Below are 23,826 nucleotides of genomic sequence, written 5' to 3' on the forward strand. Positions count from 1 at the left end.
CATTGTTTTATCATCAAGATGGCAATTTTCTCTCTCTAGAACTGTGCTGTACTCCAACTGGGTACAAACGTGAATGTAAGTTAACTGAGGGAACAATCAATGATTTCCGAGAAAGTCCAAAAATGGTTATAGAGAATTATAGGAGCAGTGGTAGGAGACAGCCGGCAATCTGTCATTCTGAAAAATCTAGTGCTTTATCTTTAACTGTATATGCAGAATTTACATAATAGAGCTGTTAAACTTCAAGAGAGCTTGTTAGCGTTAACAACCTCAGCGCTGCCACGCAGAGATCTGTAATCTCCCAACTCAAGTGATAAAAATGACAAATGTCTTTGTCACGAAGCTCGTCCCAGGGAATTTAATACTTAGATTCTCCGTAATTGTCTAACATGAATACTAGGAAATATTTCAGTATGAAGCTACAAGTTGTATGTAGCATCAAGAAATTGGGAGCGCAGTAGTGATCTCTTGTATTCACTTTGGACAAAAAACACAGCCTGTGGTTTAAAGATGAATCAATCAGATAAAAAAAGAAAAGAAATTACATTGTACACGGTCTTTAGTTAGATAAACATTTAAGTGGATTGGAGCCCAGAAGAGCCTCTGTTGCTGCTTGTTAGTTACCACCCCCCACTTCTTCCCGCAGAACTTGCAACCTTGAAGCTGAATGCATAGATATTGAAGTTATAACCAGTCATATAATTGCCAAAGGGAAAAAAAAATAAAAAAAATTGTGTGACAAATAACAAAAGCTGGCCAAATATAACATTAGCTTGAGAAAAGTACAAGCAGATTTCACAATGGCTTAAAAAAAATATTTATCACATAATCAGACATACGTGGGGAGGCAAAAGAAAGCTCACAGGTAAATGTCATTCAAAATTTTAGGATACAATCTAAAAGTTCATGGAACACAGTTTATTTTCAATAGGATATCCGCCAAGTGATGAAAAACCGAAACCCTTAGAATGTGTGCCTCAATTAGGTTCCTCCGTAGAGTAGTTACTTTAAGTTGGGTTCCTTTGCATAACTTCGGCAGAGTCAAGTTCCACAGAAGCAGGTTTGAAACACCAACTGTCAGTGCAGTGCTATACGCTGGAAGTCCAGCTGCACTAAGTGAGTTTACAAATTCTCAGAGGTAGTTGGCATCATTCTGGTCTACGGGAGGGAATGTAATAGGGTGTGAGAATCAGGAAGTGAGAGATTTAATGAGAGTTTTCCTGTGGTTTTTCTTTTTACGGCAGGAATGATTTAAATGGCAAAACCAAGTTGATTTTGTAAATGATTGCCTCGTAAAAAAAAAACAAAAACCACAACAAACAAACAAAAACAACAACAGGAGAACTCTCAAAATCTCTCACTTCCGGATTTTCATACCACAATTACATTCCCCACCTAGGACTGTGTTTATAGAAGTGTATACCGGAATACATACGTATTTCCGGCAGAAGTGATGCTGGCTGTCAATATCCCGACATCAGCATCCCACCTGCAAGAATGCCGGGGTGAGCGCTAAGAGTCCCCTTGCGGGCTCGCCACATTGCGGACTCAGCTGCTCGCAGCGCTCGCTACAGGTTCTATTCCTGCTCTATGGGTGTCGTGGACACCCTGTAATGGGAAGAGCCCCTGTACGCCGGGATTCCGGCATCTGTTTCCTGACAGCCAGAAAATGAACTGCATCCCATGAATACCACCTATTCTTTTCTCAATGCACACTTTTTGCGATTCCAATCGTTCATCATGTTCAGGCTGACTTTCAGCTAATCACCTTAGTCTATAGCTTAGTGATTAGTCTTCGCTTTTGTCGAAATCTTGGACAGATATGATCTTTTTCAAGACGACATTATTGTACCACCATAATAAACAGCACACATATAACCAATAATCCAGATTTATTTATTTTCTAAACCACAAAATCCAATTCAAGGGGCAATCAATATCACAGTCCAGTAAAGGTGCTCAGCCGTTGTTGATCTACAACAGTCTCCTGCGTCTATTATTGTCTGTGTGGTGTGTTTTAATGTACAGTCACAAGAATGTCGTAGCTTCAGTAAGAGCTGTGAACGAATATTACATTGTTCGTTAAACTTGGCAAGCTCAGTTGCGTTAACATCAACATTGCGTAAAAATCTATATCAGGCCGTCAGTTATTAAACTAGACAAGTATTTTCTTCACATACCACCACTCAACTTTGCTGCCCTTCTCATAGAACTTGTCTACAGATGTCTTCTGGCTCAGGGGAGCTGGGCACATCATACTGTAAATATATTTTCCCAGGTGGCGATCCAGTTATAAGCTATATTTACTGGGGTACTGAGTATCCAGCTGCATTTTAGAGACATGTTCAATTAGCCACGAAGTACGTTGCATGACCTTTTACCACAGGAGAAACCCGCAGTCGTGACATTTTGCTGTTCTATTAGAAGTACGTGTACACACAGGTTTCATTAAGAGTACTCACAGCTTTAAGTTTGCTCATTCAGGCCACAGTAAGTGATCCAGACTTAGAAAAGTCATATTTAAGAACTGGACTGAAACTATCAGGCTGAAGAAAGCTAATATAGGCTTTAGAGGTGTTTAAATGGTAAAACATGACCAATAAAGCAGGCCATCCTTATTTTCTATAAAAAGCAAAAAAAACAAAAAAAAACAAAACAAAAAAAAATGGTGTTACTGGATGCCTTCGCGGCCTCACGGACTCCGTACTGCAATCTCACAGAATGGGTTTGGGGCATACGGGAACTGGCCAATTAGGGGATTCCTGCTTATAGTCAGTAACCGCCTGTTACTCACTCCACCCACTGCGCAGTGGGCGGGTATGATGCTGCTGCCACCAACAGACTCCTTATTCCCATGGCGTCTGGAAACATGGTTCTGCTCAGGCTCCTACCGCTGGCACCTGAATACCGCTTGCTGCTGTGTATTTGTCGACACGCTTTTGCTACCCCTCCTGGTTGGCGTTGTCTGACCCCCACTGGTCATTGACCAGGCCTCTGCATGGTAGCATGGCGGAAGGCGGAACTTGGAGATGTTAAGATCGTACCCTGGACAGCCGGAGTACCACGTTTGGCTCGTTCCTGCTGGTCACAAGATAAAGGTTGTCATGAGGCAAAATGTGGTTTATTGCTCACAGCCTTAAAAAGGACTATTCCCTGTTGCCAGGGGAAACGGCATACAAAAAGATGTTCACAGCATAATAAGTAAGATGGAATACCCTCTGATGCTTTCTGGTCCCTTATATATAGTCAGAAGACCCAATACAGCTCACATTACTCCTGAGGAAGCCGCCGAGTTAAAGGCGGAGAAACGCGTAGAGAGGTTGCACCTTAAACACGGCTGTGACTGTTTGACCATCGGTGGGACATACAACGAACGGACTTGGTGTGGCCAGACCCCGGATCAGCTTTTGCGGCATACAGCATCTTCGGCCGCTGGAGGGGGGATCGTTTCCCGGTGGAGTCTGCAGACACCGATTACGATCAATGCACAGTAAGCCAACCAAGATACCACTGTCCTTACCTACCCGCGCTGACGGGACACATAATAAGTTAAAAAGTGCTTGCTGACTTCTGCATCATTCACAAAATTAATTGTACTATAAGCACTAAATCTGGATTGGATTATATTACATCACGCAAGTTTTGCTTTGGCTTTACAGGAAAGCTTAAATATATTGATGCATGCATCATAAGCTGTGGACATGATTTAATATCTACGTCTAAGTGACTGTTTGCTAATGGTTCAATCTGGACTGTGGTTTCAATTAATAGAAAATCAACGTAATATATCTGTGTTGAATTATCATTGTGCACTGGTTACTTAACTAATGAATAGTCCCAATGGATTGGTGGTTCTAATAATACTAATTATTACTTGAAGCAATTGCTATTTTTTAAATATTTTATACACCGGCCGTGTGTTAAGTGTTTGTTTGTTTATAGGTGTTGTCTATTGGTGAGAATAAATTTTAAAAAATATAATCTGGTTGTATAGCGCTTCAATTATTTTTTGTTCAGCTCACATTACTAACTGGTAATTTACAATTCTCCTTTGATATACTGCATTTATAACAAAATAAGTTTGGTGTTTGACTTCTCAAATGAACAAATGTTTTGCATCCTTTTCCTGCATACTGTATACCATTTAGGATTCGTAAATCAATCTAACCAGCTACATAAAACAATCAATACACATTCCAAACCCAATTTCCTTCTTCCCCTCATACAATATATGTGTACAGGAATACATTTGTTTTCAACTCCATTTGGCACCTTACATATAGGAACAGTACACTGGACCATATCAAAAGCTTTGTCATTCACCAGTCCTCTGTTAGTAAATGGCAATTACCATCCCATCTACTAGACACAAAAGATGGGGAATCCTTGTTCAGTCATGTATAGTAAATGCATTTTTCCCTTCAAAATACATTTAAACACATCTTAGATACAGTATAAATACATGTTAAACATGCAATTCTATAACTGTGCATGGATCACTAAATATATAAGATGTTAAAACACATTATTAAACATACATTTAGTCATGTACAGTGCATGGTGCCTAGAGCCAATTGTTCCTTTTAAAAATGGTGCTGCAGCACAAGGGTTAACCCCTTCAGTGCCGCAGCCGCCACTAAACATGTAGGTCGGGGTGTCTCCTGCCACATGTATGCTGAGGTTTTGTATTGATAGCAAAGGAGGTTTTGAACTGGGAGTTGTAAGTATTTTATTTCAATATTTTACAAACTAGTATGTACACTTAGGGCCTAATTCAGACCTGATCGAAGCAGCAACTTTATTAGCGAATGGGCAAAAATATGTGCACTGCAGGGGGGCAGGTGTAACATGTGCAGAGAGAGTTAGATCTGGGTGGGTTAATTTGTTTCTGTGCAGGGTCAATACTGGCTGCTTTCTTTTTACACTGCAATTTAGATTTCAGTTTGAAAACACTCCACCCAAATCTAACTCTCTCTGCACATGTTACATCTGTCCCCCCTGCAGTGCACATGGTTAGCTAACAAATTTGCTGCTGCGATCAGATCTGAATTAAGCCCTTAATATCACCTCAAAATACTGTAAGCCAGTGGTTATGAATCTTTCTTGAATTATGGCGCCCTAGAGTAACAGCGTTTTTTTTGCGGCACCCTTAGTTTATTTAATAATATTTGGAAAAAAAATATTAAATTAAAGAAAATTGTGCCTACCCTGTCATCCTTAGAAACGCTCCTGTACACCACCGCATAACTGAACATGTTTGCCCCCATGCTTTATCATTGGCAGCAACACGCACTGGTTTTGCCTATCATTTTGACCAAAAATAATTTGATTTGGTCCTTGACCACCAGCCCATGGCACCCCTGCAGGAGCCTCACGGCACCCCAGGGTGCCACGGCACACAGTTTGAAAACCACTGCTCTAAGCACTTTTTTTTACTGGTAATTACTGGCAATCAGTTTATCTAATGTAGTAAAAGTTCTAAGATGAATCATTGGATACCTCTTACAGTAGAAGCTTCCTAGACTTTGGCTAAAGCCACAAGCAGCCTAATACACTGTGCTGATAATTTATGTCCTGCTGTCTAGTTGTCACTTTACGGGGTTCAGGATGATTTCTCCACACTTTGATTCACTACATATAGTTTGCAGATTTACCACGCAGCAACGGGACATTGATCGCAACTTGCGGTTTCTAATTGAATTATGCGAGCTGTAATTTGCGCGTGTGTGAGGGGTGAAGTATCTATTGATCAGCTCGGAAAATCAATGAGTGACTTCACAGCATGGAGCTTGCAGCTAATTGAATCTTCCACTTACTGTACTCTCCCCAATATTTATTTGATTAGTGTGGAATAGATACAGTATATTTACCAACTTTCGCTTTTGTTGTAGTTCTGTTATAAAGCCCTATTGCAGTGTACCGAACAGCAAAACCGTGCTAATATCACCGATATTAGCCCAATATTATTGGGTTGTCCTATTGTAGCCCACTTTTGCTGCACGGTAAAGTACTCGTTATCGGCCATGGGATCCGGGATAAGGTGTGTTCATCACCACAAAAATAGGTCTCCTGGGGCTGCTTATCAGGATTATGCTTCGGGTGCCTGAGGTATGCGAAACATAATCCCAGACAAATGGCAGCATCGGGGCTAATAGGGGAGCCCCTGGAGTACCCAGGGCCAGCAACAGAAATCTAGTGCAACGGAATTTGCTGCACTATAGAAGAAACGGTTAATAAAACAAAGAATAGGATTTAATTACCTACCGGTAAATCCTTTTCTCGCAGTCTGTAGAGGATACTGGGGTTCCATTTCGTACCATGGGGTATAGACGGGTCCTCTAGGAACAACGGGTGCTTTAAAAATTTGATAGTGTGGGCTGGCTCCTCCCTCTATGCCCCTCCTACCAGACTCAGTCTAGAAACTGTGCCCGAGGAGACGGACATACTTTGAGATTAGTATATAAAGGATAGTGGTGAGATTCCGAACCAGCACACACAAACCAGAGGAAAGCTATGCTAACCCAACATTAAACAGGAACAGCAACAGCTGAACCAACAATACTTAAAGTAACAGTGCAGGAAGAACGAAGCACCGGGTGGGTGCCCAGTATCCTCTACGGCAGAGGTTCTCAAACTCGGTCCTCGGGAGCTCACACAGTGCATGTTTTGCAGGTAACCCAGCAGGTGCACAGGTGTATTAATTACTCACTGACACATTTTAAAAGGTCCACAGGTGGAGCTAATTATTTCACTTGCGATTCTGTGAGGAGACCTGCAAAACATGCACTGTGTGGGCCCCCGAGAACAGAGTTTGAGAACCTCTGCTCTACGGACTACAAGAAAAGGATTTACCGGTAGGTAATTAAAATCCTATTTTCTCTTACGTCCTAGAGGATACTGGGGTTCCATTTAGTACCATGGAAATGTACCAAAGCTCCCAAACCAGGTGGGAGAGTGCTGAGGTTCCTGCAGAACTGATTGACCAAACTGAAGGTCCTCAGAGGCCAAAGTATCGAACTTGTAGAACCCATCGACCTAGTAGAGTGGGCCTGTACACATTTTGGAACCGGCAAACCTGCCGTGGAATAAGCATGCTGGATAGTGAGCCTGATCCAGCGTGCAATTGTCTGCTTTGAAGCAGGACACCCAATTTTATTGGAATCATAGAGAACGGATTTCATGTGATGAGCTGCCCTCTTTACGTATACCTTCAAAGCCCTCACCATATCCAAAGACTCTGAAGTAGCAGAAGTGTCGGTGATAGGTTGGTTGATGTGAAACGCTGACACCGCTTTAGGAAGAAATTGCTGACGAGTTCCGAGTTCAGCTCTGTCCTCATGGAAAACAAAATAGGGACTTGTGAGACAAAGCCCCCAAGCTCCGATACACGTCTTGCTGAAGCCAAGACCAACAGTATAACGGTCTTCCACATAAGATATTTTACGTCCACCTCCTGTAACGGTTCAAACCAGTCCGATTGGAGGAACTGCAACACCAAAGTGAGATCCCAAGGTGCCGTGTGAGGCACAAAGGGAGGTTGGAAGTGCAGAATACCTTTTTAGAACGTCTGGACCTCAGGGAGAGGAGCCAATTGTTTTTAAAAGAAAATGGACAAGGCCGAAATCTGGACTTTTAAGGAGCCCAGACGTAGGCCCACATCCACACCTGCCTGCAGAAAAAGCAGGAAATGTCCCAGATGAAATTCCACTGCAGAATAATTTCTGCTCTCACACCAAGAGATGGATTTATTCCAAATACGGTGGTAATGTTTAGACGTTACCCCCTTCCTGGCTTGGATCATAGACGGGATAAATTTGTTAGGGATCCCTTTTCTGGCTAGCATCAGCCGTTCAACTTCCATGCCATCAAATGTAGCCGCGGATAGTCCTGATAGATGAACGGGCCCTGTTGCAGTAGATCCTCGCGAAGAGGTAGAGGCCACGGATCTTCGAGGAGCATCTCCAGAAGGTCCGCGTACCAGGCCCTTCTTGGCCAGTCCGGAGCAATGAGTATTGCTTGAACCTTTTCCCTTTTTATTCTTTTTAGAATTCTTGGGTTCAGAGGAAGTGGAGGAGACACATACACTGTCTGATAGACCCATGGAGTCGTCAGAGCGTCTACCGACACTGTCTGTGGGTCTTTCGACCTGGAACAATACCGATTGAGCTTCTTGTTGAGATGAGAGGCCATCATGTCGATCTGTGGATATCGCCACCGACATGTCAAGCACCTGAATACTTCCGGGTGAAGGCCCCACTCCCCAGGGTGCAGGTCGTGTCTGCTGAGGAAGTCTGCTTCCCAGTTGTCTACTCCCGGAACGAAGACCACTGACAATGCCACAGCGTTTTTTTCTGCCCAGAGGAGAATTCTTGACACCTCTGACATTGCTGCTCTACTTTTCGTTCCGCCCTGTCGGTTTATGTACGTCACTGCCTTCACATTGTCCGATTGGACCTGAATGGCCCGATCGTGAAGAACATATATGAGGCCTGCAGAAGGGCGTTGTATATGGCCCCGAGTTCCAGAATGTTGATTGGAAGGATGATTTCCTGACTTGACCATCTTCCTTGAAACTGCACCCCCTGGGTGACTGCTCCCCAACCTCTGAGGCTTGCGTCCGTGGTTAGCAAGATCCAGTCCTGAATGCCGAACCTCCAACCCTCGACGAGGTGAGAAATCTGTAGCCACCACAGAAGGGAGATCCCGGCTCTTGGCGACAGAAGGGTCCTCTGGTGCATGTGAAGATGCGATCCGGACCATTTGTCCAACAGATCGAGCTGGAAAGGTCTTGCGTGAAACCTTCCGTATTGAAGCGCCTCGTAAGAGGCCTCCATTTTCCCCAAAAGGCGAATGCACAGATGCACCGATATCCGGGTTGGCTTCAGGACATCCCGTACCATCGACTGGATTACCAATGCCTTTTCCAATGGAGGGAGCACTTTCTGCGATTCCATGTCCAGAATAATTCCCAGGAATGGGAGCCTCATTGTTGGCTCTAAGTGAGATTTCAGAAGGTTCAGAATCCAACAGTGATCCTGGAGAAGTTTGGTTGAGAGACCAATGCTATCCAGCAACCTCTCCCTGGACGGCGCCTTTATCAGGAGATCGTCCAGGTACGGAATTATAGTCACTCCCTTGTTGCAGAGAATAAACAATCTCTGCCATCACTTTGATGAATAGCCTCGGTGCCGTGGAGAGACCAAATGGCAGGGCCTAGAACTGGTAGTGACAGTCCTGCAGCACAAACCGTAGATTAGCCTGATGAGGCGGACAGATCGGAATGTGAAGGTACGCATCCTTGATATCCAGAGACACTAGTAATTCTCCCTCCTCCAGACCCGAGAACACCGCTCTCAGAGACTCCATCTTGAATTTGAAGACTCGTAGTACGAGCTCAACGACTTGAGGTTCAGAAGCTGTCATATCAAACTGTCCGGTTTCGGTACTACAAACAAGTTGGAATAGTACCCCTTGTTGTGCAGATGAGGTGGAACTGGAACAATGACTTCAGTCTGTACCAGTTTTTGGATGGCATGCTGTAAAGTTATACTTGCCTCTTGTGAAGCTGGTAAGCCTGATTTGAAGAATCTGCGAAATGGGAGCTCTTGGAACTCCGGTCTGTAGCCCTAGGAAATAAGATCTATGACCCAGGGATCATGGCATGAACTTGACCAGATGTGACTGAAGAATTTTAGTCAGGATCCCACCTGACAGTCCTCCAGGCATCGCGGTCCACCGTCATGCTGAAGGATTTGAGGAAGCAGAGCCTGAGCTCTGTTCCTGAGCACCTGCAGTTGCTGGTTTGCGTGGTTTACCTCTTGTGCCTCTGGAGGCCATAGAAGCACCTCTGGATTTGCCCTTAAACTTGGCCGTCCGAAAGGACTAAATTTGAAGCTGAATAAGCTTTCCTGGCTGGGGGAGCAACGGAAGGAAGATATGTAGACTTACCCGCAGTAGCTTTGGAGATCAATTTGTCTAGTTCGTCTCCACACAATGCATCTCCTGTGAATGATAGGCCTTCCACGCTTTTCCTGGAGTCCGCATCAGCAGTCCACTGGCGTAGCCACAAGCCCCTTCGTGCTGACACTGCTATAGCGGTGGTGCGTGCATTAAGCAAATCTATCTCTTTTATGGCTTCCGCCATAAAGTTCACAGAGTCCTGTATATGCTGCAGGATTAAGACAACATTCCCCTAGACAAGGAATCTAACCCCTCAATTAAGTTACCTGACCATTTAGCAATGGCTTTTGTGATCCACGCACATGCTATAGTGGGTCTCTGGGCTACCCCAGCAGCTGTGTACAATGATTTGAGTGTAGTCTCAATTTTACGATCAGCCGTGTCTTTTAGAGAGGCTGCCCCAGGGACAGGCAATACAATTTTTCTTGACAGCCTAGAGACTGATGCGTCCACTATCGGTGGATTTTCCCATTTTTTCCTATCCTCCAGAGTAAAAGGAAAAGATCACAGCAACCTTTTAGGGATTTGAAATTTCTTATCTGGATTAACCCATGGTTCTTCAAACAGGGTATTCAATTCCTTTGACGCAGGAAAAGTGACTGAGGACTTTTTACATTAAAATAAGATTCCTCACACTCCTCCGACACCTTATCAGGAATTTGCAGTACATCTCCGATAGCCTCTATTCCCTGTTACAGAAAAGTATCTTCCCCCTCCAAATCCACCTCGCCGCCCTCCATGTCTGACCCGTCAGAGTCAGACTGCAGGATATGGGCCAGATACCATTTTTGCGGACAAATTGGAGGGAATTGAGACGCTGGTTTGGGGACAGAGTCTCTATTCATAAACTCATCCACAGTCTGTCTTAAGTATTGCGTCTCTTTCTCATTGCAGGATAATTTTGTAGAAATATTAGAGACCATTCCCTTAATGGAATTAACCTACTCCAGTTCAGCCCCGCTATTCTGGGAAGGTGAACTGCCCTGAGTACCCAGTAGTGAGCCTCCTGGTGAAGAGGAACACTCCGCTGTACAAGAAATACACTCTTTGCTTGACATAATGTAAATGTGACAGCACACGCACACACACGCACACACACACACACACACACACACACACACACACACACACACACACACACACACACACACACACACACACACACACACACAAAAAGGTTAAGCACAATTAACCCATAAAGAGTCCTTCAGGGAGACACAGTTATTTGGAACCAGCCCCCCACCTGTGCCCTTATTGCTAATGCCAAGCTTAGCTGAGTCGCAGACTAAGTACCCTGATAGGGGACTTAGTACACTAATAATTGCTCCCCCCATGCTATGACCCCCTGGTACTGCTGAGGTAATCTGGAGTCTCTCGGGAGGAGCTGCGCACCCTTGTCAGTCAGCGTCTGTGTCCACTGCAGAGGGAAAATGGCGCTGGTGAGCTGCTGGATCCGCTCATAGTGAAGGCCCCGCCCCTTCAATGGCGCGCAGTTTTCCCACCTTTTTATACTGGCTGAGGTAATCTGATGCTTAAAATGGAGAGAAAATCGTTTTAAGGCTGTTTGTGCCAGTGTGGGTACTGTGTACAGGGTATGGAGACGCAGCCGTTTACTGTGTCTGGAGACGCATTCCGTCCCGGTTAGAAGCTGTGCGTCTCTGTACCCTTGTGCCGCCATAATGGCCGGTGCCCCACTAGCTGGGACGCCGGCTTAGTACTCACCACTCTTCATTCTTCTGGCTCTGTTAGGGGAGGTGGCGTGCTGCGGGAATATACGCTCGCCATAGTGGGGCTTGCGAATAGTTCCCTCAGGAGCTTAGTGTCCTGTCAGTGGGGAACGGGACCATTAACCCTTCAAGAGTTTGGGCCGTTCACTCACCTAAGTGCCACGAAGCAGGCAGGCTGGTGCCAACCAGTCCTGCCTGAAAATAACAAACATAAAATAAATGCAGAAAACTCTTCAGGAGCTTCCATAAGCGTGACCAGCTCCTCCGAGCATATTTTCTAAACTGAGTCTGGTAGGAGGGGCATAGAGGAAGGAGCCAGCCCACACTATCAAATTCTTAAAGTGCCCATGGCTCCTAGTCTATACCCCATGGTACTAAATGGAATCCCAGTATCCTCTAGGACGTAAGAGAAAATATGTATAAAATATACATACACATATATATAAAAAAACACTCTTCCACGGCACTCACCTATTCCTAGATTTGGGGCGCAACATGGTTTGTGAACACATTGTTTAAATAAATAATATATATATAAAACTCCTCTTCGTCCCCCATACAGACCACAATCTGTGTCTCCCTCTCTCCTGCATCCCATTCACCCCACAGTCTGTCTCTCCCCAATGACTCCGTGCTGCATACCCAGCTTCCTCACCCCATCCCAAAGCCTTGTATCCCCTCACCAATCCACTCTTACCCCGGGGAGAGACTTCCCAGTATCCAGACCCAAACATTGCACAGCAAACCCCATTAAAAGAGGTCAGCGCAGGGCATGTGAATCCTGGCCAGCAGATCTGCTGCCATGTCCTGTAACTGCCTACAACAGAGCTGGGCCCGGAAGAGCGGGCATACAGTCACTGCATAGTCACTGTGTGTGAGAGGCTCCTGTCACTCTGAGGCTGCGCCCACACCTCCTACAGCTCGCTGCCCTATTTGGACAAGATGGCTCACATCCCTGCTGGGCACTATGTGGTGTATCCTTGGGGCCCAGTACAGGTGTCCCCTTTGACCCCGTGTCGCCCGCCCTGGGGGTACCCCCTATGTCAGATATTGGAATAAAAAAATAATAATAATTCTGCCTGTCAATCCATTATCTTTTCCTGCTGAAACTTTGCAGAATAGGACACTTATTTTTATAGTTTCTGAAATTTTAAATTAACACTCTCCTTCCAAAAATGACCCATTGCGCATCTACTAATACATAAGGGCAGGGTTCGTTAGTTGCGAGGCTCCATCACAATGTGCTACTGTGCACACCTATTATTAAGATAACGAGATTTTTGTTAAGAACTTACCTTTATTAAACCTCTTTCTGCGAGGTACACTGGGCTCCAAAGGGAATGACATTGGGGTGTAGAGTAGGATATTGATCCGAGGCACCAACAGGCTAAAAGCTTTGACTGTTCCAAGAATGCATAGCGCCGCCTCCTCTATAACCCCGCCTCCGTGCACAGGAGCTCAGTTTTTGTTAACCAGTCCAATGCAGTAGCAGGTAAGAGAGACGACAACAGTTAGTAGCCACATACACCACATTCTCATGACAGGAGAAAGTGTTAGCGGCTAATGCTATACCAACCCAAAGAAGCTAAGTGCTTCAGGGTGGGTGCCCTGTGGAGCCCAATGTACCTCGCAGAAAGCGATTTAACAACGGTAAGTTCTTACCATAAATCTCATTTTCTGCTGCAGGGTACACTGGGCTCCACAGGGAATGACATTGGGAATGTCCTAAAGTAGTTCCTCATGGGAGGGAACGCACTGTAGCGGGCACAAGAACCTGGCGTTCAAAGGAAGCATCCTGGGAGGCGGAAGTATCGAAGGCATAGAACCTTATGAACGTGTTCACTGAGGACCACGTAGCTGCCTTGCACAATTGTTCAAGGGTCGCACCACGGCAGGCCGCCCAAGAAGGTCCAACAGACAGAGTAGAATGGGCCTTGATGGTAGCAGGAGCTGGAAGGCCAGCCTGTACATAAGCATGTGCAATCACCATTCTAATCCATCTGGCCAGGGTCTGCTTGTGAGCAGGCCAGCCACGTTTGTGAAAGCCCAACAGTACAAAGAGAGAATCAGACTTCCGAAAGGATGCAGTTCTCTTCACATAGATACGGAGAGACCGCTCTTTGGAAGACAAGCCAGGAGAGGCAAAGGCCGGAACCACAATCTCCTGATTAAGGTGGAAGAAGACACCACCTTCAGTAACTACCCGGGACGTGTTCTAAGAACCAAATCAGATATGGGGACTTACAAGACAAGGCACCCAGATCCGACACCCGTCTAGCAGAGGCAATAGCCAGCAGAAACAATACCTTTAGAGAAAGCCACGTAAGGTCTGCAGATTCAACAGGCTCAAACGGAGACCCTTGCAACGCCTCCAGAACCACCAACAAGCCCCAAGGAGCCACAGGCGGGACATAAGGAGGTTGAATCGGCAACACTCCCTGAGCGAACATATGAACAGCAGGTAAAGTCGCAATTTTTCTCTGAAACGAAACAGACAAGGCAGAAATATGAACCTTGATGGAGGCCAGACGATAGCCCAAGTCCAGGCCTTGTTGTAGAAAAGCCAAAAGTTTGGCCGTACTAAACTTGTAAGAGTCATGATTATTAGTGGCGCACCAAGCAAAGTAAGAATTCCAGACCCTATGATAAATCCGAGCAGAAGCCGGTTTGCAGGCCTTCAACATGGTTTGAATGACTGCCTCAGAAAATCCTTTGGCCCTCAGGATGGAAGCTTCAAGAGTCACGCCGTCAAAGCCAACCGGGCTAAATCCTGATACACACAGGGGCCCTGAACGAGGAAATCCGGGCGCTGTGGAAGTAGAAGGGAACGCTCTATTGAGAGACCCTTAAGGTCTGAGAACCAATGCCGTCTGGGCCACACGGGAGCGATCAGAAGTAGGATTTCTCCTTCTTGCTTGAACTTCCTTATTACTCTGGGCAGGAGTGACACCGGAGGGAACACGTATGGCAGCTGAAAGTTCCATGGAATTGGCAGTGCGTCCAAGAACGCTGCTTGAGGATCCCTTGTCCTTACTCCGAAGACCGGAACCTTGTGATTGTGTCGAGACGCCATCAGGTCCACATCTGGAAGGCCCCACTTGTCCACGAGTAGTTGAAACACTTCTGGATGAAGGCTCCACTCTCCGGCATGTACGTCCTCACAACTGAGAAAGTCCGCTTCCCAGTTTAGGACCCCTGGAAAGAATACTGCCGATATGGCTGGCAGATGGCATTCTGCCCACTGAAGAATCCTTGATACTTACCTCATTGCCATGCGGCTTCGAGTGCCGCCTTGATGATTGATGTACGCCACCATGGTGGCGTTGTCCGACTGTACTTGAACAGGTCTGTTCTGTATTAAATGCTGGGCCAAGTTCAGTGAGTTGCACACCGCCTGCAGTTCCATAATGTTTATTGGGAGTAGAGACTTCTCCCTGGTCCATCGACCCTGAAGGGAGTGTTGCTCCAACACCGCGCCCCAACCCCTCAGACTGCCATCCATCGTCAGAAGGACCCAGTTGGAGATCCAGAAGGGACGACCCCTGCTCAATCGTTGGTCCTGCAGCCACCATCTTAGTGACAGACGGACCTCCGGAGACAAGGAGATCATTTGCAACCTGATCCGGTGAGGCAGGCCGTCCCACCTGGCAAGAATAAGCTTCTGCAGAGGGCGGGAATGGAATTAAGCGTACTCCACCATGTCGAAAGCTGACACCATGAGACCTAGCACTTGCATTGCCGAATGTATCAACACTTGCGGACGAGATAGGAAGCATCGAATCCTGTCCTGAAGCTTTAGGACTTTCTCCTGAGACAAGAAAAATCGCTGGTTGTGAGTGTCCAACAACGCCCCCAGGTGCACCATGCTCTGAGCAGGGACCAGGGAAGATTTCTCCCAGTTGATGAGCCACCCATGGGCATGCAGAAACCGGATAGTCAGATCCAGGTGGCGTAGGAGAATTTCTGGGGAATTCGCCAGGATCAACAAGTCGTCCAGATACGGCAGGATCCTGACCCCTTGACGGCGGAACACAGCCGTCATTACCGCCATGACCTTGGTGAAGACCTGCGGAGCTGTGGTCAAATTAAAAGGTAACGCCGGAAATTGGTAATGGAGGTTGCCATCCGCAAACCTCAGGTACTGCTGATGCGACATTGCAATGGGAATATGCAGGTAAGCATCCTGTATATCCAGGGAGACCATATAATCCCCAGGTTCCAAGGCCAGCACAATAGAGCGAAGAGTTTCCATACGAAACTTGGAGACCCTCACAAATTTGTTCAAGGACTTAAAGGTTAAGAATGGGCCGAGAGGACCCATTCGGTTTCGGGACTAGGAACAGCTGTGAATAGTACCCCTTGCCTCTGTGAGCCAGAGGCACCTGTACTACCACTCCTGTGTCCAGGAGGGACTTTACCACGGAATGAAGAGTGTTTGCCTTCACCTGATCCAAAGGGACATCTGTCAGGTAAAATCGATGAGGGGGACGATTCTTGAAGGATACGGCGTAACCTCGAGTGACTACTTCCCGTACCCAAGCATCTGAAGTGGTCTTTAACCATTCCTAAGTAAACCCTAGAAGTCGGCCTCCCACCCTGGGATCTCCCAGAGGGAGGCCCGCCCCGTCATGCAGCAGGCTAGTCAGTTTTGGAAGCAGGCTGACAGGCAGCCCATGCCCGTTTAGGTTTGTACTCAGTGGTTTTGGAAGTGCGAGTGTGTTTTGGGTATGCCTGACCCTTTGCTTTCCCTGAAGGACGAAAGGAGTGAAAGGAAGTACTCAGCCTTCGGTACCGAAGGAGCAGTACTAGGTAGACAAGCTGTTTTAGCAGAAGCTAAGTCAGCCACTATCTTGTTGAGGTCTTCTCCGATAAGAATGTTTCCCTTAAAAAGGGAGCACCTCCAGGGACCAGGACCGCAACCAGAGAATCCGGCGAGCCAAAATGGACGTACTAGAAGCCTTGGCCGCCAGAATACCGGCATCAGAAGCTGCCTTCTTAATGTAATGAGAAGCTTTGACAATATACGACAAACATTGTCTACGTTGGAAGGCAGCTCCGCTTCCAACTCCTGAGCCCTCGCTTCAATAGTCTTTGCAGTCCAAGTCGCTACAATGATGGGTCGATGCGCAGCACCAGCTAGGGTGTAAATCGCCTTTAAACAACCCTCCACACGCTTATCCATCAGTTCTTTCAGAGACGTGACGGTCGTTACAGGCAGAGCTGAGGATACCACCATCCGCGCCACCTGCGAATCCACTGGCGGGGGTGTCTCCCAATTCTTACTTAGCTCCGTCACGAGGGGATAGCGAGCAAGCATCTTCTTGTGAGGCGTGAATTTCTTTCCCGGATTTTCCCAGGATTCCCGACGTATGTCAACTAAATGGACAGAGTGAGGTAAAACTTGTTTAACCACTTTCTGACGTTTAAATCTGTCCGGTTTCTTAGGGGCAGTATCAGGCTCTGGGTCATCAGTAATCTGAAGGATTAACCTGATAGCCTCCAATAAGTCAGGAACATCCACCTGTGAAACAAATTCCCCATCAGAAGCATCAGAATCAGTGTCTGTGGGGTCAGTATATACGCCATTCTCATCAGACGAGGTGTCTGGGACATTGGTGGATTGTGAGGAAGTAATGGCCCGCTTAGAGGACCCCTTGGTCTTAGGCGGACAAGGGTGATTGGTTCAATTACTGTAACTGAGTGGACAGTTGATCTGACCATGGTGGATTAACCACAGGGACCATAAGCGGTTGTACCGGCAAAGGAGGTCCCATAGGGAACGTAAGTCTAGTTACCAGCGTATTCAATAAAGTGTAGAAAGTAGACCATGGTGGATCTTTTTGAACCCCCCGTTGCTACGGTCCCACTGGGGGATAAGGAAACCCCAGAACCTGATCCCTCTGCTGCTATATTTTCCTCAAACGTGTCTGCAGCGTCACCACCACGATCAGCTCCAGCTCCGTCGCCCCTTGTAGTTGACATATCTAAAAGCTCAATTCAAGGCAGCACAGTACAATATCAACAGCCCAACACCTGACAAGAACCCCCCGTGTAGTGTATTAGCACAAACAGAGCGTTCCAGAGGTATATGGTGACTAAAAATCACAGAGAAAAATACACAATAAGTATATCTTGCGAAACACTTATATTAAATATAACCCTGACGCACTTAGCCCCCTCAGGTTACAGAATATAGGGATAGCAATCTGAGTGAGATACACAAAATGGAGGTCACACAGCAGCTGTATGCACACATACAGTCACATTGTACAATGCAGAAATTATAACATGCTATAAAACTGCACTGGACTAGCAATACAGAGTAATACTAAGTATAGCTATACACTCAATGGATATATCAACACACAGTAAAGACTGGATGTATACCACAGGGTACTTGTACTAAATAACCCTGAGGGACTAAATGCACTGTTTCTTAACTAACACTGTCAGCAGACATGTAGAATACTTAAGTGTCCTGTAAAAAGCACAGCGCTGACATGCAGGCGGCTTTACAGAGGAGGATTTGCTTAAACAGTCCCAGGATCAGCTCAGCTTGTTCCAATGGTGCCCAAACGCTGACAGGGAGTGAGGGAGAGAGACATGCAGCTCCAGGGCGGGAACATTTACTCTAAATGGCGCCCGGGGCTGGGGGAGGGACTACAGGTCAAAGCCTTATCCCCTAGCTGGACTTCACCACCGGGTACTGCGGGCTTTAAAGTAAACGGTTTTTAGTAAAACCTACCTGTGCCCTTGCCCTGGTGGTCTGGTGAGGTCCCTGTACTGCCACAGTGTCCACGCCAGCGCTCGGCCCGCCTCCCATCGACCGCGCCGGAATGCCTGGGGGACCGACTTACCTCCTCCCTGAGTGCAGTCCTTGAAGTCTTCATTTTTCACTTAAAAACGCTCTTCTGAGGGCTGCTGGAGCAGCCCACCTGTTGTATGCCTGCACTGCTTGGCACCAACTACAAAACTGAGCTCCTGTGCACGGAGGCAGGGTTATAGAGGAGGCGGTGCTATGCATTCTGGGAACAGTCAAAGCTTTTAGCCTGTTTAGCCTGTTGGTGCCTCGGATCAAGATCCTACTCTACACCCCAATGTCATTCCCTATGGAGCCCAGTGTACCCCGCAGCAGAAAGGTAATATTTTTTGAAGATTGCTCTGAAACAAGCCATCAACTCTGGGAACTGTGGCTTTGAGAGTAGGGGTGAGCACATAAAGGTGATCCAACACTGCCCACCAGGCTGCCCCCTACTAGGCGGTATAGCTTAAATGTTGACAAGTATGGTTTAACCCCTGCTTATAACCGTGTAATGCTTAGTCACACCTACAATACTGCTGCACATGGGGTTTTGTTTTTTAACCTGCTGACCTGAAGGTCAGCTAAACACCGAACAGAACAATGAATGCGGCCAGTAAATAAACACTTGAGTATCACAATTAATGAAAGAAACCAAAATGGACATATTAATCACACGTTTTAAAGACAAAAAATAAATAAAAATTATGAGACTGGAAAACACACGGTCTTATCATTTACTGATAATAAAATGTTTTTTTTTTTTGGGAACCAATTGAGAAATATCTGAAATAATGAATTTTGGGTATTTTCTGTGAATAGAGCACTGACCTTGAGAAGTCAAGGAGCAATACAGAGATCAGAAAGTACATGCTGTACTGGTGTGTTCTGTGCAGCATATACAGTGGCTTAGGGCAGGATAAACCATTAGAAAAGGATGTGTAACACAATTCTACTGAAGAGCAGATACTGCACAATTCTTAGTATATCACATTAAGGAATACTGCATTGTGTAGGGCAAGATTTCCTTCCTTCCTGTCACATGGAGGGTAAAGCTGGGTACACATCAGGCAAACAACGCAACGTCTTCAACGATTTCCCTTGAACGCCCGGACAAATGATATAGTGCATACACACTGTGCAGTCTTACAAACGGCCTAATGATATATCGTGCATCGGTAATGATATACTGTATATCGGGTAGTGCGTACTCACTGAACGATTTGCTCAAAATTGTTAATGATATCATCAGATTGACCTGCATGTATGACCAACCTGAAGACGCGATGAACGACTCACTGGATGATGTGAACGATTTTAAAATCCCAAACCCTCATAAATCAGGCACTTCGTTAAAAACTAATCATCTGATGTGTAACCAGCTTTATAAAAATTTGTCCAGGATGCAGGCAAAACTTTTTGCCCATTGACAAGCATGACACTTTTTAGAATTATCATTATAAGCAGTTTAACTGGAACTAAAAGGTTAAATGGGATGGTATTGGGACCCTAGCACTTGGGATGCCTGCAGTCACAATACAGACAGTGGTATCACAATGCGTAGAATCTCGACACCTGCTAGGTAAGTATTTTAACACTACCCATCCCTACCTGCAGCGTGACACTAACCCTCTCCTTCACAGCCTTACCCTAAACCACCCCCACGCAGCCTGACACTACCCAGCCCCAACATACTAACGTTTGTGATGCCAATAGTCAGAATCCCGGCGAGAGCATTGTGATCAGTATAGGGATTCCGGTGTTAGCATTCCGACTGCCGTCATCCCGAACGCCAGTATCCTGACTGGATCCCGGTTAAAGGATTGTACAAATATAGATTAGCATGCGGTACTTTGCACTTGTCTTAGGTTACCTCTCTCTCTCTCCATCTTTGTCGATACACACACACACAGAACTGTGCGCACATATGAGACACAAGTATAGTGCAGTACTTATTGGGACAAGAAAATACTGCGCGACAGTGGAAATAGTTACTTCTAGTTGATTTCAGCATAAGATGAACGAGAATGACATAAAACTCTCAGCTGTTGGTTCAGAGATATAGCCTATTTACGATGATGTCGTTTTTTTTTTCTTTTTAAATACTAGGAATTTTGGAGTCTAGAGCATTGGTTCCCAAACTGGGTGCTTCGGGGCACTTGCAGGGGTGCCCTGGATTGGTGATCCAAGACCAATACAAATTATTTATGGTCAATGTAATAGGCAGAACCAGTGCTTGTGGCTTTCACTCATGAAATATGTGGACAAACAGGAGTGAACCCTATTCCTCACCATATAACGGACCCTTACAGTGTTTATATTTTGGGGGGCTCTTTGGTTTACTGGTGACCGCAGCTGGTATATGTGAATGATCAGTTAAATCATGCTGGGGAAGGGGTTTATGAGATTATAAGGAGTTGGCCAGGTAATCTGGTCTCTCATGGTAGTCTCCACCCCCCCCCCCTTTTTTTTCCCCTCTCTCATTCCCCCCCCCCCTTTTTTTTTCCCTAGATACAAAAAATTGATACAATGTGTTAAGGTTAATCAATATACTATATCATATCATCTCTAGCCTTGGTGGCCCCAGTATTTAATGTATTGGAATGTAATGAAAATCGTGCATGTGCTTTTTGTATATTTGATGTCTTTCTTAAGGTGCATACACACAGTGAGATTCGGGCCAACCCCGATTCTCACTATGCGACAGGGGCTAGGTCGGCATCGCAAGCACATAATGACTGTGCTTGCGATACTGACTATGTGCCATTTTGGCTAAAGGCCCATATAGACGAGCCGATGCAGGAGAGATGTGTGCTGAGCGAACCGCTCAGCACACATCTCTCCCGCCGCTCAGCAAAGCGCAATCTGTGCTGAGCGTGCGGGGGGAGACGGGGGGGCGCTCACTTCACCCAGCAGGTGAAGTGAGCGACCCGCTAGATAGGCCTGCATGCAGGCCAATCTAGCAGCAGCGATAGCGATGTGCGGGGCCGCGCATCGCTATCGCTGATGGGGCTACACACGGAGCGATCATGTTGAAATTCTAAGCAATCTAGTCAGATTGCTTAGAATATCGCTCCGTGAGTACCCCCCTTAAGTGTCAATTTTGATTCTTTCCTACGAGATAGTCCAAATTTACTTGCCTGCACAGTCTATCTAGGCTTGCGATGCCGACCGCGCGGAACCGCGCATCGGCATAGCATCGGGATTGCAAAGTGACTTTCACCTTGTGATCTGCACTAACTTTTATTACGATTTGGACTATATAGTCAAAATCGTAAGAAAATATCTCACCATGTTTACACAAGTCTGAATTTCTCAATAAAAAACTTTTGGCCTAGGAGGGTGCAGTGAATAAAATCTGATATTCTAGGGTTTCCCGATTCAAAAAAAGTTTGGCACCCACTGGTCTAGAGTATAGGTTGGCTAACTTGAGTACAGGAATGCAGAGTCGTAGAAGGCCACGTTTTGTTTATTGTCTGCATATAGCTTGCATCAAGTGAAGGTTATGTGATGGTGCTTTCATTTGTTTGGAGTTTTGTGGTTATAATTTATATTTAAAGCCAAGATGCCATGTAAATGTTTTAACTTCTGAGTGATGATTAAGGAAGGAATCTTTTTTAGTCTGCAAATTCGTCAACTTCTTAAGTATGAAAACTTAATCAGAGATCTCATGGTCAATTATTCAGGATTTATGTTTATTTATACATCTTTACCTTTTTCCCCCCATATAGTACTCTGTCCGGAGGATTCACTTGAAAAGGAAGGAGGATTCTAAGTGAAACCAATTGGGACTGCCTCGTATTGGACCCCTTCCAATTATCCTATATTCTAACAGTGGAGCATGGAATTTCCATTTACTTTTTGAGACTATTTCTGTTGCTGGTAAGATAACTCCTGGTGATTTTCCTTTGCTGCTCCATTTCCAGCAGAGAGGACTGTGTATTGTGTGTAATGAGAAAGCGGCTTGGGAAACCGTTAATGGTGTTGTGCGTGGCTTTTTGTTGAGATTGTGAACAACCTTCTAAAACTCATCAATTAGGCTGCAACATGTCACTGAAAATCCACTTTCTCTAGCATCCACAAGGAATATTGGGGACACATTAGTACAATGGGGTATAGACGGGCCCCAAAGGAGCCAGTGCACTTTAAATTTCTTCCACTGGGTGTGCTGGCTCCTCCCCACTGTGCCCCCTCCCACAGGCAGTTTAGAAGAGTGCCCTCAGGAGAGGATGCACACTCTGCTAGCTCCAGAGTTTTTCTTCATTTTAAATTTTAAACTTTTGTTTATTTCGGTATGCTGTTTTGCGCCGTGGGAGTTGGGGGGACAGTTACCTGCCTCGCGAGGTGCAGAGCCACTTCACCGCTGCAGGACCAGCATCCTGAGGGGTTGTTTGTTCAGCGGGGCACTGCGCCTTGGCTGTTGCAACAGCAGCATGCCGCACACCCCTAACACTGGCTGAAGGTGATTGTCGGTGGTGAGTACATACCGGGGACCTCGCTAGGGGGGTCCCCCGGTTCTTGGTGCGGCAGAAACGTGGGTGAGGCATACGGGTACCTTCTGGGGGGGACCCATTATAGCCCCTGCGTGAGACTAACGATGGCTGTACCAAACACTCATGTGAGGCTACAGCATGGTTAGGAGACAGGGCCAGTATAAAATAGGATTTTAAATACCTACTGGTAAATCCTTTTCTCGTAGTCCATAAGGGATATTGGGGACAGATTTAGTACGATGGGGTATAGACGGGTCTAAAGGAGCCAGTGCACTTTAAATTTCTTCAACTGGGTGTGCTGGCTCCTCCCCTCTATGCCCCCTCCCACAGGCAGTTATAGGTAAAACAGTGCCCGTAGGAGAAAGGACACACTTGAGAGAAGGAACATAACAATAAGTGTGGTGAGATTTACACACTAACATAACCTGGCCAGCAATGGCTGGCAACAGAAAACAGCAACAGCTAAACTGTAACACATAACAGAGAACCTGCAGAAAGTCACCGCACAGAGGTGGGCACCCAATATCCCTTATGGACTACGAGAAAAGGAGTTACCGGGGAATACGGTCATTAGGTCGACCGCTATTGGTCAACATGCAGTAGGTCGACAGGGTCACTAGGTCGACAGTTCAAAAGGTCGAAATGAGTTTTTCACATTTTTTTTCTTACATTTTAGGACTGTGTCATACTTTACGATCCATGTGGACTTCGATTAGGAATAGTAACCTGTTCCGAGCGTTGCGGTAGCAGTGCGAGGCACCTTGCCCGAAGCATGGCGAGCTGCGAGGGGACACAGTGCACTAATTGGGGTTCCCTGTTACTTTACGAAGAAAATGACAAGCAAAAA

General features: G+C 46.0%; 1 protein-coding gene across 2 annotated transcripts in view; it reads right to left on the minus strand.

Annotated features, from left to right (window-relative positions):
* The window catches only part of SREK1IP1 (SREK1 interacting protein 1), a 278,208-nt gene that overhangs the window by 14,017 nt on the left and 240,365 nt on the right, over positions 1-23,826 (minus strand). The window lies entirely within an intron of this gene.

This window comes from Pseudophryne corroboree, chromosome 1 (assembly GCF_028390025.1).
Source record: "Pseudophryne corroboree isolate aPseCor3 chromosome 1, aPseCor3.hap2, whole genome shotgun sequence".
NCBI lineage: Eukaryota > Metazoa > Chordata > Amphibia > Anura > Myobatrachidae > Pseudophryne > Pseudophryne corroboree.